The sequence below is a fragment of the Peromyscus maniculatus genome, chromosome 19 (assembly GCF_049852395.1).
Source record: "Peromyscus maniculatus bairdii isolate BWxNUB_F1_BW_parent chromosome 19, HU_Pman_BW_mat_3.1, whole genome shotgun sequence".
Lineage (NCBI taxonomy): Eukaryota > Metazoa > Chordata > Mammalia > Rodentia > Cricetidae > Peromyscus > Peromyscus maniculatus.
Window position 1 is genome coordinate 961,549 of NC_134870.1, and position 15,413 is coordinate 976,961.

The window sequence follows — 15,413 nt, forward strand, 5'->3', positions numbered from 1 at the left end:
ACTAGATATCTTCTAGGCCAGCTCTGTCTACAAAGTGAGTTCCAGGACACAGAGACATAGATGTGACACAGAGAAACCCTGTCTCAAAACAAACAAAACAAAACAACCCCCCCACCCACAAACAAAAAACAAAAAACAGGTATCTGGATATTTAGACTATCAAACAATATTCGTGTATTTAATTATATATATATATATATATATTATTTGAAAGAGTCTCATGTAGGTCAGGCTGGCTTCAAAACTGCTATGTAGCTGAGGTTGGCTTTGAACTCCTGCTCCTTGTAAGTGTTGGGATTACAGGCTTGCACCTCCCCTCCTGATTGTTTTATAGTCCTCTGTCTCTTCCTTTCTTTCTTTTCTTTTGAGACTTGGTCTCACTGTACAGTCCTGGCTGGCCTAACTCCATGTGTAAACTAGGCTGCACTCAAATTCAGAGATCTGCCTGCCTGTTTCCTGAATGCTGGCATTTAAAGCATGTGCCTCCACTGTTGGTTTTATGTGGCAGTGTGGCGGCAAAGTGGCGCTGTTACTGTGTGAGAAAAGCCACGAGGCACAACAAAACCCAGTATCAAGAGTTTTATTAGGAGGAGGAAAAGACAGGATGTGATCAGGCCTGCTGGAAAGACACATGAGGAGGGAGAGATGGGGGAGGAGAAGAGAGCAGAAGAGAAGGGAGGAGTCTGTGACCGGCTTTTTAAGAATTCCCTTGCACATTCGCATATGGGCTTATGGAACTATGCCACACGTGCATAAAGATTGTGTGATCATGCTGCACGCAAATTACACGATCACACAGCACATGGTTTCTGTAGGAAGTGAGGCCCCTTGGTTGGCTACTGAACCGCACATGTGCGGTCATACAGCTTGGGGAGTGGCCGCGAATTCCAATATCCATGCCCAGTTTATATTCATTTTTAAAAATTAATTTTTAATAAAATCTTTTTTTCTTCTTTTGTTACTCTCTGCCCCTATATCAAATGGCTTTATCTGTAGTTACATCCTAATTTCTCCTTATATTCTGCTGAAACATATATCATTCATTCACATAACATCATTATCTTCCTTGTCAATCATACTTTAAAAAGAACATTATGTTTTGTATGTTCTTTTTACTAATCAAGAATAATACACTCAAATATAAATTGATTGTTGTTTTAATCCCTAAATTGCTTAGCTGAACAAGTTCATCATGACACTGAGATTTCCTTTGGTATAATATTTGATCCTAAAATCTTGAGTTGAATAATGATGATAATTAATCAACATGATATTTGTTATAGACTGTTACATTCTGAATTACCAAAACACTTTTTAATTAAAATGATTTGAGCTTTTAAATTACCTTTGTAATTTATTTTGATGCTTTTTGTTAGTTTACAAATATTTTACTATTAAATAGTAAATATTATTCTGAGTCAAAATGAAACCCTGAATCTCCCTTAGAAACTAACAAGCTGAAATTTAATATTAAAGTAATTGAAGGACTCTTTAATTATTTCTTTGTAAAATATCTTTTTTTGGGGGGAGGGGGGTTTCAAGGCAGGGTTTTTCCATGTAGTTTTGGTGCCTGTCCTGGATCTTGCTCTGTAGACCAGGCTGGCCTTGAACTCACAGAGATCTGCCTGGCTCTGCCTCCTGAGTGCTGGGATTAAAGGCATGTGCCACCACCGCCTGCCTTATAAATCATCTCTAAAATATTTTGTGTTAATGTAACTTATCAAGTTATGACATCAACTCATAAAAGGGTCAAAACACTCTAAAGATAAAAAGTTTGACTTCAGGGCGTGGAGAGCTGGCTCAGCAGTTAAGAGCACTTGCTGCTCTTGCAGAAGACTCAGGTTTAATTCCTCGCACCCACATCAGGCAGCTCACAACTGCCTGTAATTTGTTTTAAGGGATTGACATCTTCTGGACTCCACATACATATATTCATACATACTTATGTTCAAGCATACATAAGTACAATTTCTTTTAAAAAATACAACTTTTTAAAAAAGTTTGACTTGAGTTTTTAACTTCTTATTATTTAACCCTAAGGCTTTTTAATGTATGTGTATGGGTATGGTTGCATACACAAATCAGAAGAAGAGGAAAAACATTTTCAATATACTCTATTTACTATGTACGTTAAATATAGATTCTATTTTAGAAATTTCTTTTAGGCTGGGTGTGTTGGCAAATGCCTGTAATCCCAGCACTCATGAGGCAGAGACAGGCAGATCTCTGTGAGTTCAAGGCCAGCCTGGTCTACAAAATGAGTTCTAGGAAAGCCAAGGTTGTTACACAGAGAAAAAGAAATTTCTTTAGAATAAATTTTATTGAAAAGTTATATTTATTTTCAATCCCCCTAATTGGTGACACTAAAATCTCCAATTCATCCAGCTTTCTGAGGACATAGCTAACTTCACTGTGAACTTACCACCTTTGAATTGATATTTAGCATTTGCTTGTGAGTACCTGTTATTTTGTGCAACTCTAGAATTGTAGAGAAAATGTGATTGACTATGCTTGGCATAATTACTAGTGTCTATTAAGTAAATGTGAGACAACAGAGAAGAAGGGCTTTTTTTTTTTTTTTTTTTTTTTTTTTTAGTTTTAGTTTTAGTTTTTTGAGACAGGGTTTTTCTGTGTAGCCCTGGGTGTCCCAGAGCTTGCTTTGTAGACCAGGTTGGCCTGGAACTCACAGAGATTTGCCTGTCTCTCCCTTCTGAGTGCTGAGATTAAAGGTGTGTGGAACTCACAGAGATCCATGCCTGGCTCAGAGAAGGAGCTTTTAAAGAACAAAGGTGGGGTATAAGCCCTGTCAAGCTGATGTCTTAAGCAGGTGCTATGCCATGATTGTTGGGGGATGGTCTGTATGTCAAATCTGTTGCTCTGATTGGTCAAATAAAACACTGACTGGCCAGTGGCCAGGCAGGAAGTATAGGTGGGACTAACAGAGAGGAGACTTGTGGGAAGTGGAAGGCTGAATGAGAGAGCCTCTGCTAGCTGCTGCCATGACAAGCAGCATGTGAAGATGCCAGTAAACCACGAGCCACATGGTAAGGTATAGATTTATAGAAATGGATTAATTTAAGATATAAGAACAGTTAGCAAGAAGCTTGCCATGGCCATACAGTTTGTAAGCAATAGAAGTCTCTGTGTTTACTTGGTTGGATCTGAGTGGCTGTGGGACTGGCAGGTGACAGAGATTTGTCCTGACTGTGGGCAAGGCAGGAAAACTCTAGCTACACATGATAATTATGTTTGTCCCTCCAGCTGGGTTCCAGTAATTTGAGGTTTCCTGTGGGCCTTGTAAGATTTACAAACTTATTAGTGTATATTAACTGTGTAAAACAAGGTGTTTCATCATAATATTATTGATTTTGAAGACTTCAGATCTCCAATGAGGATACAGTTGAGGGGTAGGAGCACTTGCCTGCCTTGTGTCATCTCCAGTATCTGCACCTTCCCCACTCAGTATCCATCATTCTTACAGAATGTAGGGATCACAGTTGAAAATAAGCAGGAGAGGAAAATATAGCCTTCAGACCACCACCAGAACATGCCCTGCATTCTTCCCCACAATCTCTGTGGCTCGAAACACTAGGCAGAGATCATGTTAAGTTTTGGAAAAATACCGCACATCCAATCCAGGGAAGGCAGGCAGAGGCAGAGCCACAGCCACAGGTCACTTAGACTAAGCCACTGCCATTGAATTTTTGTCCTTCTTTTAGGAGAGCCAACAAACTCGGAAAGAGACTTATTTCTAGCAAATCAGATAAAGAGTAGATAGGAATAAATTTAACTCTGACATTGCTGTCCTTTGGCTCCCAAACCACTGCCTGCTTGGCAGAATTATTTACTTTCTCCTCTATCTAGATTTACATATATGGGTGTACCTTCGTTCTGGAGCAGAAAGGCTACCACTCACGTTCTATGGATAAACCCTTTACTGTGTTGACAAAACTCCACAGGGCAGCCGAAGCAAATGAATATGTTTGTTGCTAGGACACAAGGCTGTTTCGATAGCAGCAGGCCACCGCTGTTTGCTGCTGTTGGCTAATAGCACATACACCTGTGCGTTAAGAAATATGCTGTGAAAATAACTGATTCATTGTTATGTTTTTAGTTCACCATGCAGCACAGAGGATTTGAATCAACATAGTGTATTTCTAAGACTACATTTGTCCTCCATGGTGCTCAAGGGGTGAATATTTTTATGAGTTTTTCAGATATTACACATGATGTTTTATTAAGAAAGCCATGTGGCTTTTTTGTTTTGTTTAATCCTACTAGTATCTAATCGTGAACAAAATTACCCCCACTACTGACTATGGCTATGACCCAAGACTAGGACTTGGGGGTGGAGACAGAAAAAAAATAAGGAAGCCCTTTGCAAGTATTATACTTGCTTTATCTACCTATAAGTGGCAAACACCTGGCTTTAAGAGTACCAAGGTCTGTGCCAAGAGTCTCCTGCTGCTGAGGAAAGCACTAGTTTAGACAGCTCTTAACCTCTCCACTCAGTTTTAACTCTTTTCTAACTTCCCCACTACCCTAGGGCCCAAGTGTAACTCTGCAAAGTGGGCTGCAGAATTTAACTAAGGGACAATGCCGATCTCCCCTAACACTGACAGTCTAAGCAGGATCTTTGACATCACACACACACAATTATTCCTTTCATTTTATCTTCCTTTCTTTTGTGAAACAGAGTGCCACTGTATACTCAAGTTGGTCTCAATTTCACAGCAATCCTCCTGCCTCTGCCTTCTGAGTACTTAGTTACTGCTACCTCACCAAACTAGACATTTATGGTTTGGATTCTTTCTTCCTAGAAACATACTCACATACTGACCTCAGAGAGAACAAGGTACAGATTAGTCCTAAGACCTCAATAGCACATGAATCTTATTCTTTGAAAAGAAGTCTATTTAATGAAGCACTAAAAGCTATTATCATAGATAACTGTAGACAACTGAAAATTTGACCTAGATGGAAAGAATATAACACACACACACACACACACACACACACACACACACACAAATGATGGCTGGGGGGTGATGGGAAGACTCCCAAGAGCCACGGGGGCATCACTACTATGAACAAATTTGTGATTTCCTGTCGGTAGGAAAGATGGAAAAAAAACTGAGTGGTGCATGTGCTATGGTGAGAGGATGAACTGGAGATCCGATGACAGTGACAGGTTGGACAGACGGCTGAGGTGACATGCTGTCAGTGCCCAGCAGGGTCAGCGGGAACTTAGGCAGATGCAGACTCAGCCCTGAACCTGCCACCTGGCCATGGGATCCCCCTGGCTCTGGGCAAAGACACAGGCTGGAGATGAGGAAAGGTTCACTTTCTGGATTAGACCTCCTCAAAGGACCACCGTAGTCTGGGATGCCACTGGAGGTCATGTGGGTATGCTGCCGCCCCAGGCCTCCATGAACCCTGAGATCCATGTGGACATATGCGGTCTGTGCCAGTGCCTAACATTTTGGTGAAATCCTTGGGCTTTACTGCTTCAGAAAGCCATGCTGATGTGAATGGTATGTGCAGCCACCAGAGGCCATGCTGAGGCTCGTGGTCCATGTAGCCGCTGAAGGTCACGAGTGGGTCAATCGTCCTGATACAGATGTCCGTGGTCTGGGCTGCTGCTGCCTGAAGCCCTGTTAAAGTCTGTGGGCGCAGAAGAGCTGGCTCTGCCCCTCAGTGGCAGCTGCACAGCCCCCGTGTCAAAGAGGAGAACTGGCCCTGCCGGCTCCAATCATCACAGGGCTCTCAGTTGATGGCGTCTGGTGTGGATGCAGGTGGAGAAAGACTCATCCTCCCTTGGGGGTTGGGGGTGGGGGCTGGCCACTAGGATTTGACCATGCTCCAGTGAGTATATGGACAACACAAAATGGATCTGTTTTTTTTTTCTTTTTGGGGGGAGGGGCTACAAAGGAGGAGGAGTATGGTGATATTTTATTTGTACTAAAATGTTATTTGTATGTTAATAAATAAAGTTGCCCCAGGGGGTTAGAGCTATTAGCAAGCCATAGGAAAGCTGGGCGGTGGTGGTGCACGCCTTTAATCTCAGCACTTGGTAGGCAGAGCTAGGTAGGTCTCTGTGTGTTCAGGGATACAGCCAGCATTGGATACACATACCTTTAATCTCAATACCAACCATAGAAGACCTGGAGGTCTGTACAGACAGGCAGTGACGAGGCAGTCATGTGGTTGGGTTTACAACCAATGAGAAGGCAGAACAGAAAGTCTTTATAAAGACTTTAACACAGGAAGTAGCTCTCTTTTGGAGAGGTAGGACCACCGCAGGAGGAAGGGTAAGGTTTTAGCTCTTAGCTCTGACCTCTTGGCTTTCTTCTTTGCATTGGTTCTGTGTTTCTTATTTAATAAGACGGTTGGTTACATCTACAGAGGAGAGACATGGGAAGACTGGGAGATGAGCACAGTCAGAGTACGTGATGTGAGATTCCCAAATAATAAATAAAAAATAACTAAAAAAGAAAGAAAGAAAGAAAGAAAGAAAGAAAGAAAGAAAGAAAGAGAGAAAATTAACTTCTTGTAGTTCTTTTATTTAAAACATATTTTTATATAGTAGAAAAATGATGGCTGACAGTAGCTACAAAACTAGCTTTGGAAAGAAATTATTCCTTGCAAGAATCATTTCCCTTGTCAAAGTCTCAGGCAGGCCTGAGCGTAAAGGGCCCATCACATGTCAAGGCAGCTAGCACTGAACAGGGAACAAATACTGATATTCCAGCCACATTGTCGTTGACTTGAGAGTGTTTCTTGTTTCAGGTTAGCTGCTTTCCTGAACATGATTGCCCAAGAATATGATATTCTAATTTAGAGTCTCACTGTGTCTCACTGATTAAGTTTTTGCACCCTGAAGGCCTCTCCGCCAATGCAGCAAACTGAATCAGGCAAAGTTCAGGTTTAATGGGTAAAGCATTCCGGGGTGATTCCCCAGCCCTGCAGAAAGGAGACAAGGAGATGAGACCGGAAGAACCACCTGTCTGTTTTCGAGGATGCAGCTTATACACCCTGTGGGAGTGGTCTTGAGCCTGTCTGGGGAGGAGCTGTGTTTGACAGCTTTGAAGGGGCGGGTTTAGGGAAAGAGAGGGGAGTTGAGGTGGGTCTTCCTCCAGACTCCTTCCAAACACTCACCAATGTGCAACAGACTTTACCTGGGGAGAGGCAACATACAACACACATATCTACTCACCCAAAATACGGATTCCACAACAGACCAAAATAAAGGATGTCACCAAAGTCTGACTTAGTGAACCAATGAGTTTATCCGGGTTACTTACAGATACAGAAATGACTCAAAGAAAGCTGTATCACCAAAGCGCATCCCAACATGAGTGACCCTCACACAAGCTGGACACCTGGAGCAGTCTGTAGGTAGCCCACAAATTGAAGAGTTTACTTTCCAGGTGTCTCAGTTGTTTTGAGCCTCTTCCAGGCAGGTTGGCTGGGTTTTATTTCTTCTAGGCAGTTCAGCTGGTCTCTGCTTTTTCCAGGAGGCTGGGCTTTTCTAAGAGTGACTTTCAAGCTGGGGGAGGGGTGCAAGGTGGGTACAAGCAGGCAGATCTCTGTGAGTTTGAAGCCAGCCTGATCTACAAAGTGAGTTCCAGGACAGCCAGGACCACACAGAGAAATCCTATCTCAAAAAACAAAAAACAAACAAAAAACAAAAACAAACAAACCAAAACCCAAAAAACAACAAAAAAGAAAGAAAGAAAGAAAGAAAGAAAGAAAGAAAGAAAGAAAGAAAGAAAGAAAGAAAGAAAGAAAGAAAGAAAGAAAGAAAGAAAGAAAGAAAAAGAAAAAAGAAAGAAAAAGGAAAAAAAGTGACTTTCAGCAGTCTTTACTATTTACTCTTGGGGTGGAGGAGTGAATATCTGGTCAGTTTCAGGGACTTCCTGAAGCTATTTTGAGTTATTTACTTCCTGTGCTTTTCCCTACAGCATTTCACCTCCCTTAGACTATCCTTTTGTTTTACTTCCCTGAAAACTATCTGTCTTGGAAAGAAGTCTCTTTCCAAGATGGAAGGTTTTAATTTCAGAGGAAAGTGCTATACTGTTAAGGTCCTGAAGAAGTCCCATAAAAGACTACCACTCACATATGCAACCAACAAGAGCGGGCTTTTTGTTGTTGTTGTTGTTGTTTTTATTTTTTATTTTATTCCAGCATGCTGGGGCTTGCCACCCCACACAAAGGCAAAATGGTGAAAACCAGAGAGGGACATGTGGGCTCCTTTTAAGTGCAGTCAAGGGGAGTTTCTAGAGCAGTTAAGTCATTTTTAGATAAGATTGGCTTAAGCAAGTGCCAATCATATTAGTACATTCTAATTGGCCAGGGGCTACTGTTTTCCATTTTGGCTACAGTTTTCCATTTTGGGGCAGGCCTGGACAAGTCCCAGGCTTTGTCCTTGAGCTGCTATGGAGGCAGGCTGGCCTAATATGTACTGACTGGTGGCTGGCTCAGTGGCTCAGGCTTGGTGTCCCTGTGGTCAGGAGCACCAGTGACTAATTGCCCTTTGTTTGTGGTTTTTATAGAAACTGTTTGCTTAGTCTCAGGAAACTGAAATTGAGGCCTGATCTCTGAGAGAAAACTGAGCAACCTGTTATGACATCTGCTAGGTCCTCTCATATACAACACTCACCTGTACTATACACCTTTGTCCTTTGTGGGGAATATATTCCATGACTTCCAGTAGATATCTGAAATCAAGGTTAATATAGAACCCTAAATATAGCATGGTTTTTCTTATACATATATACCTACAATAAAGTTTAATTTAGATGTTAGGCATACTAGGAAATTAACAGAAATAATAAGATAGAACAATTAATATTCTATATTGAAAGTCATAGAAGTTTATTCTTTCTCTCAAAATATCTTAGCTTGCTTTCATACTCTCAGGCAAATGGAACATTTTACGGCTTTTATTTAGCATATCTAAATTGCCAGAACGATTCATTTGCATTTGGGGAACTATTAGTAAGTAACTTTTATTACTTGATTAAAAGTAATTGTGGCACCATAGCAGTCTGGTTAGATAGTTACCAAGTGACTGGCAGGAACAGAGCATTGACAATGTGAATATACTGGACAAAGACAAGATTTACAACCCTAATGAAATGGAGATGGGCCGGGCAGTGGTGGCGCAAGCCTTTAATCCCAGCACTCGGGAGGCAGAGGCAGGTGGATCTCTGTGAGTTCAAGGTCAGCCTGGTCTACAAAGCGAGTCCAGGAAAGGCACCAAAGCTGCGTAGAAAAACTCTGTCTCAAAAAAACAAAAAAAACAAAAAACAAAAAACAAAAAAAAAATGGAGATGGCATGAGATTTTATCATGCTACTCAAAATGGCATGTAATTTAAACTTTATGGATTGTTTATTTCTGCAACTTTCCATTTAGTGTATTTGACCATGACTGTAAAACAAGTAACTGAAATGTGAAAACATAAGGAATCGGGATCTATTGTTTTGCCTCTGATTTGTCTCATTCTGATGCAATCAATATTATGACCAGATAATCTCCATCCCCAAAAATATGAAGTGAGGGCCAATGAGATGTCTCAACTAATAAAGGTGCTTGCCCCAAGTCTGAAAACCTGAGTTTGATCTCTGGACCCATGTAGCAGAAAGAGAAAACTGACTCCTAAAAGTTGTCTTCTAACCTGCACACCAGCACCATGTCACACATATCCACCCCCCACAATAAACATATAAATAAAATGTAATAATAATATGAAATGATTCCCTAATGCAACACTCTATAGACTATAAGCTGTGGGTCAGATCCAGCCTCCTGTAAATACAACTTGTAAACTAAAAATATTTTTTACAGGAGAATATTTATAATGCATGTGTTGATAGGGCCCACTAACTCTGAACCCAAATTATGCACATGGCATAACTGTATTACAAAAAATTTACTAAATTATAGTATATTTAGAATTTTATAAATAAAAAAATTACAGAAATTTGGGCTGGGCATGGTTTGCACACCTTTAATCCCAGCACCTGGGAGACAGAGGCATGCACATACACATAAAATAAGAATAGTTTTTTTGGAAAGGTTGCCAACATCTGCCCTACCACATTCAGCAAGTCAAGTGCTTTACTGTGAGTCTAAAGGGCTTTCCTGACCTTTACTCAGCCTCTTTATAATATCACCCCTGACTCCAACCTCTCCTTTCGCTGACCTATTTACTGTTCAACTTTTCCCTGGCCTCTGCTGTTCTTTTCCCTTGGAATTTACCTCCTAACTATTAATACTTAACTCCTCACTTTTATATGAGGACTTCCAAGATTCTGGCTCCAATTTGTATCATCTCTTCATGCTAATAAAAATAAAAACAGGAAGTGCATGCAAGCAACTTCCAAAAAATTTGTGAGTTGACAGAAACAGCCAGCTGCCTGGACAGTCACCCGAGGTTTCTCTGCACGTTGGGGCATGGTCTTCAGCCTATAGGCTTAGCGTATCTGACAGACTCATTGTGAAGTAGGATGTACACAACAGTTCAACCTCACATTGGATGAGAGCAGTCCATGTACCAGAAACACCTGAATTCCACTAGTGTCATATCATGATTCAGGATTTTAAATTCTGGAAATTGTTGATGTTTTTTTAATTCAGCTGTCCATTCTTCTTGGCTGTGTATATATGGCTTCATCTCAGCATCCCCTTTTTTTCCACATCCCTCTATTAAATGTCAGTCTACTATTGAGAGGTGTGAGTTTAGTTACTCTTTAAGAATAATTGTTTCAGCTGTTGTTCCATTGCACATCAGAAGCCATCAGCCCACTGCCTGTTCAGCTGCCTTCGAAGAAAAGAGCACTGTACCTTTTCCGGATTGCGAAGGCCACTTCAGGGATGGTGCCATATTGTCCTGGCCTCAGAAGATGCCTTTTGATAAAGCCATATCCACATTTGTTTTGGCAAGAATCAGTAGTCCTTTGTTTTGTGTTCTGCCTGTCCATTTTGTCCTGTTGATTTGAGGATACTTTGTTGTCCAGTGGCTAACTTTTGCCACAGTGAAAGTTAACTCCATATGCAGTTTCTTCAATGCCGATGGCTTCTGATGTGCAATGCCCATATTTTCTCTGAAGTAGATTGGTACTGCCAGGGGCTGACACGTCTCAAAAAAGAAAATTTTTGTAAGTTATTAAAACATTTTAAATGCCATATTCTATAAATCTCTGAAGGGTTTGAAGATGACCTGTCTAAAATATATCTGTTCAATTTTTAAAACATATCTAATATGACTACAAGTTCTATTGTAATGTCTAACGACTAACTTTCATTTCTTTATATCCTAATAGTTGGTAATAATAACTTTCAAGGATCAGAAAATTGCATTACATTGTTAAATGAATGGTATAAATACAATTAGAACTATACATATAGCATTTTCTAACTATCAAATTTGTATACAATATAAAACAATCCAACCCAATATAAAGTATTTAAGACTAGTAATTGTCTTTTTCTTCTTTTCTTTTTTTTTAAACAAGAGCCTTAATTTTTTTAAACAAGAACCTTAAATCTAATCTCCTTTGTTTAGCCTTTTTCCTAACCCTTGACAACAACTAGTAACCAACCCCCCTAAACAATGAAAATTATCCCAGACCCAAAACCCATTAAAAAGACCAAAAAACCACCCGCCCCACACCACCTCTTTGGGAATGTGGGCGTCGTATTCTTAAAATTGCTTCCTGCTGGGTATGGGCAAAGTTATCTTTATCTTGAAAGAAAAATTTTAGGTTAATTGTCAAATTCTAGAAAAGGTAACTATATGGACGGGCAGTGGTGGCGCACGCCTTTAATCCCAGCACTCGGGAGGCAGAGCCAGGCGGATCTCTGTGAGTTCGAGGCCAGCCTGGGCTACCAAGTGAATTTCAGGAAAGGCGCAAAGCTACACAGAGAAACCCTGTCTCGAAAAACCAAAAAAAAAAAAAAAAAAAAGAAAAGAAAAGAAAAGAAAAGAAAAGGTAACTATATCCTTCATTATTATCCAGTCTGTGTATAATGCCAAAGTTCAGGGTTTATCTCAAGTCCTTATTCAAGTAGTCTTTGAGACTGGATCATCTCAGCTAGTCATCTCAAAATTGCTCTGAGCACCTTGTAGTTCAAAGCTGATCTGTAGATGATGTTTGTCAGCTTAGTGACATTATTATTGTCCACGTGGAATTGTTGTTGTTGTGGGGCCCCATCTTCTTTCTGGAGACTTCAGTTGATGTTAGGCCTGGCCGTGATTTCCTGCAGAAAACTGGTAAGAGACTCGAACACAAAGACATATATATGCAGCTAATTGAAGCCTTTTTTCTAGAATTAGTTAGTACTCTATATGACCATTCATATCTTAACAAAGTTTAAAATGTATATATATATATATCTATATATATTAATCTTGTAAATTTTGATATAAAATTCATACTTTAAGAAAAGTTTAAAGAATCAGAATAGAATCAAAGAGTTGAGATTAGTAATAGAATAGCCCCTTAATTAATTTGGCTTTTGTCCTGTCCCTTGGCAGAAGATGCCTCTGCCTCCCAAGTCCTGGGATTAAAGGCATGAGCCACCACCACCTGGCTTATGTTTTTTAAATATACATAAATGTGTATATTTACCATGTTTGGTTTTAAAACTAGTTAAATCTACCACTGAACTACTGAAAATTGTATTATATAGAACTGGCCACTGGTGGGTGGTACAGGGACCAACAAGGAAACATCCTCAAAAACAGAACCTCTACTTGTAGATATAATAGAAAAATGGAGAATGGATTTACCCTCTCATCTTAAATAGCTAGAAAACTGTATAAGACATATGAGATAGCATTTTGCAGACATTGGACAACAGGCTTTCAGGGCTGTGATGCCTGGCATAAGGGAATGAGAAAACAAGAGTCCTAAGGGGCTGTAGCTCACGGACCACAGCACAAGCAGGGAACACATGCAAAGGCCTGAGCTTTCTTCGGCTGAGGAGGTAGTGTAAGCCCTGCCCAGCCCCACCGTCCTGCAGCCACTTATAAAATAATCACTCAGAGGCTCAATATTATTTACAACTGTGTGGTCCATAGGCAGGCTTCTTGCTAGCTAGGTCTCTCCTCTTCAATTAACCCATTTCTATTAACCTATGTTTTGCCACAGCCTTACTAGTTTGCTGGTATCTTACTGCTCCTTGGGCGGTGGCTGGCATCTCCCCTTCCACTATATCTCTTGAATTTTCCCTGTCTGGCTCCATCCTGCCCTGCTATAGGCCAATGCAGCTTTATTTATCAACCAATCAGAGCAACACATATTCACAGCATATAGAAAGACATCCCACAGCAAGGTAGAACTGGATTTGGAGCAGCTAAAATTTATAGGCAAAGTATTAAAGAAAAGAGAAGCAAACAGAAACAGAATCTCCTGCATCTACAAAGAGGCCGCTTGAGTTTTGCTAAGTGCAGGGAGACTACGGAGACTCACAAAGAACCTGAGAGGATAACAGAAGGAAGAAGATTGCTGGGAGGGCTATTCCCACGGGACCTACCCTGTGTGTTCGTTCCTACCACAGCCTCAGAAAGGTGCTGTCTCTGGAGTGAGATCAAAATCAAGGCTGTTCAGAGGAAAGAGATTGATGGTTGCTCGAGACTTGGAGGAAATGGGGGATTTCCCATAAATGCCCTCATAAGGGATTTTTTTTTTTAGTAGTGGAAGTGTTCTAGAACTAGATTATGATGGTCACTGCTCAACTGTATACATCACTAAATTGATTCAAATGCCTATGTCTAGTATTTTGTTAGTTATAAATTTTATCTCAATAAACCAACCGAACACATTGTAACTATATGTAGGAAGTTTTTCCAGTCACACCTGGCACTGCGATCCTCTAGCCGCTTATAAAATAATCATTCAGAGGCTTAATATTAATTGTAAATTATATGGCCTATGGCTCAGGCTTCTTATTAGCTGGCTCTTATAACTTAACTCACCCCATAACTGTTAATCTGTGTATCACCATGTGTTCCATGGCTTTACCTGCGTCCCATTACATGTTGCTTCTTGGGCTCACACCTCCCGTTCTCCTTTCTTCTCCCACTGTCTCCCTTGGATTTTCCCGCCTGGCTCCATCCTGCTCTGCCACAGGCCAATGCAGCTTTATTTATTAACAATGGGAGCAACACATATTCACAGCATACAGAAAGACATCCCACAGCAACTATATATTACTGAAATAATTTTCAAATATTCTTTTATAGTTTGTGCTGTGATTTGGACATGTGACCATGTCTCTTCCATTTGATTAAGTTCACTGAGGGAAAGAAGTGAATTTTATACACCCTTGTAACTTCTCTAGTAATTAGGTGGGTTCCCTACACATAAAAATGTTCAGTGAATACTTGGGTGTGTTAGCATTCAGGCATCTGTACTAGCCTGCCCTTAGGGACCTGACAGGATACATCCTCAGCTGTAGCCACTAAGAGCACCCCCCTTAGTGTGATTTGTTAAGTTTCCTTATAAAAGGCAGGCACTGCAGGCTCTCATCCCCAGGGACTGGCGGGGGATGCCCCCTTCTCTGCCCCTTCTCTCTTCCCCTCAATAAACCTCCCACATGGGCCCTGTTGGATGGTGTGACTCCTTCCCTGTGGGTATGCTGAGCACATGTCGGGATGCAAAAGCCAAAGATGGCACTGAGAGGAAGTGAGCTGGGCAGGGACCTAACTTGTTTACCAAAATTATGATTGGCTCTTGGGATCAGGAGAGATGACACAGGTGCATGGCCTCCTCATGATCATCCTGTTGAGCTTGGCCCCGAGGGGCTCATGGATACATGGCCTTTGTTGTGACTGGTAGAAGGAAAGCTGGCTTGTGGTTTGGTGCTTTATAAAGGGTGTGCTGATGCTTAATAAACGAGTTCCTGCTCAACACGGCTCCCCACTGAGTCTGATTGTCTCTGGGTACCCGGAGGCTGGGTGACAGGCCAGTGGCGAACTACCCCTCCCCAGTCAAGGTCTGCTGTGGGTGGTGGGATCAGGGGAACCCCACACCTCCCACCATTTTAAAAATACTACAGGGTGCTTTATGGCATATTTCTTGCTTTTTGAATTCCCTGCCATGGATTTTCCTTGTTAGCTAAACTTTGTTGCATTGATTTTTCTACCTTTCAAACTAGATATTAAAGCCATATTACTTGCTTGTGAATATATTTCTTAAAACACTGCTTTAGTTGAAAGGCTAATATGGCTGCATTCCTGCTGAGCTCCTCCTGGCCTGGCTCCAGAGAGTAGCACCTAGCCCTAATCCATCCTTTGTTTAATCAATACCTTTTGTTTCTCTTATTGCCCTATGTGAATCTTGTCTGAGAGTCTCCCAAGGATCAAAGGCTTGTGCAAAACTTGGTTCAGGAAACCTGGAAAAC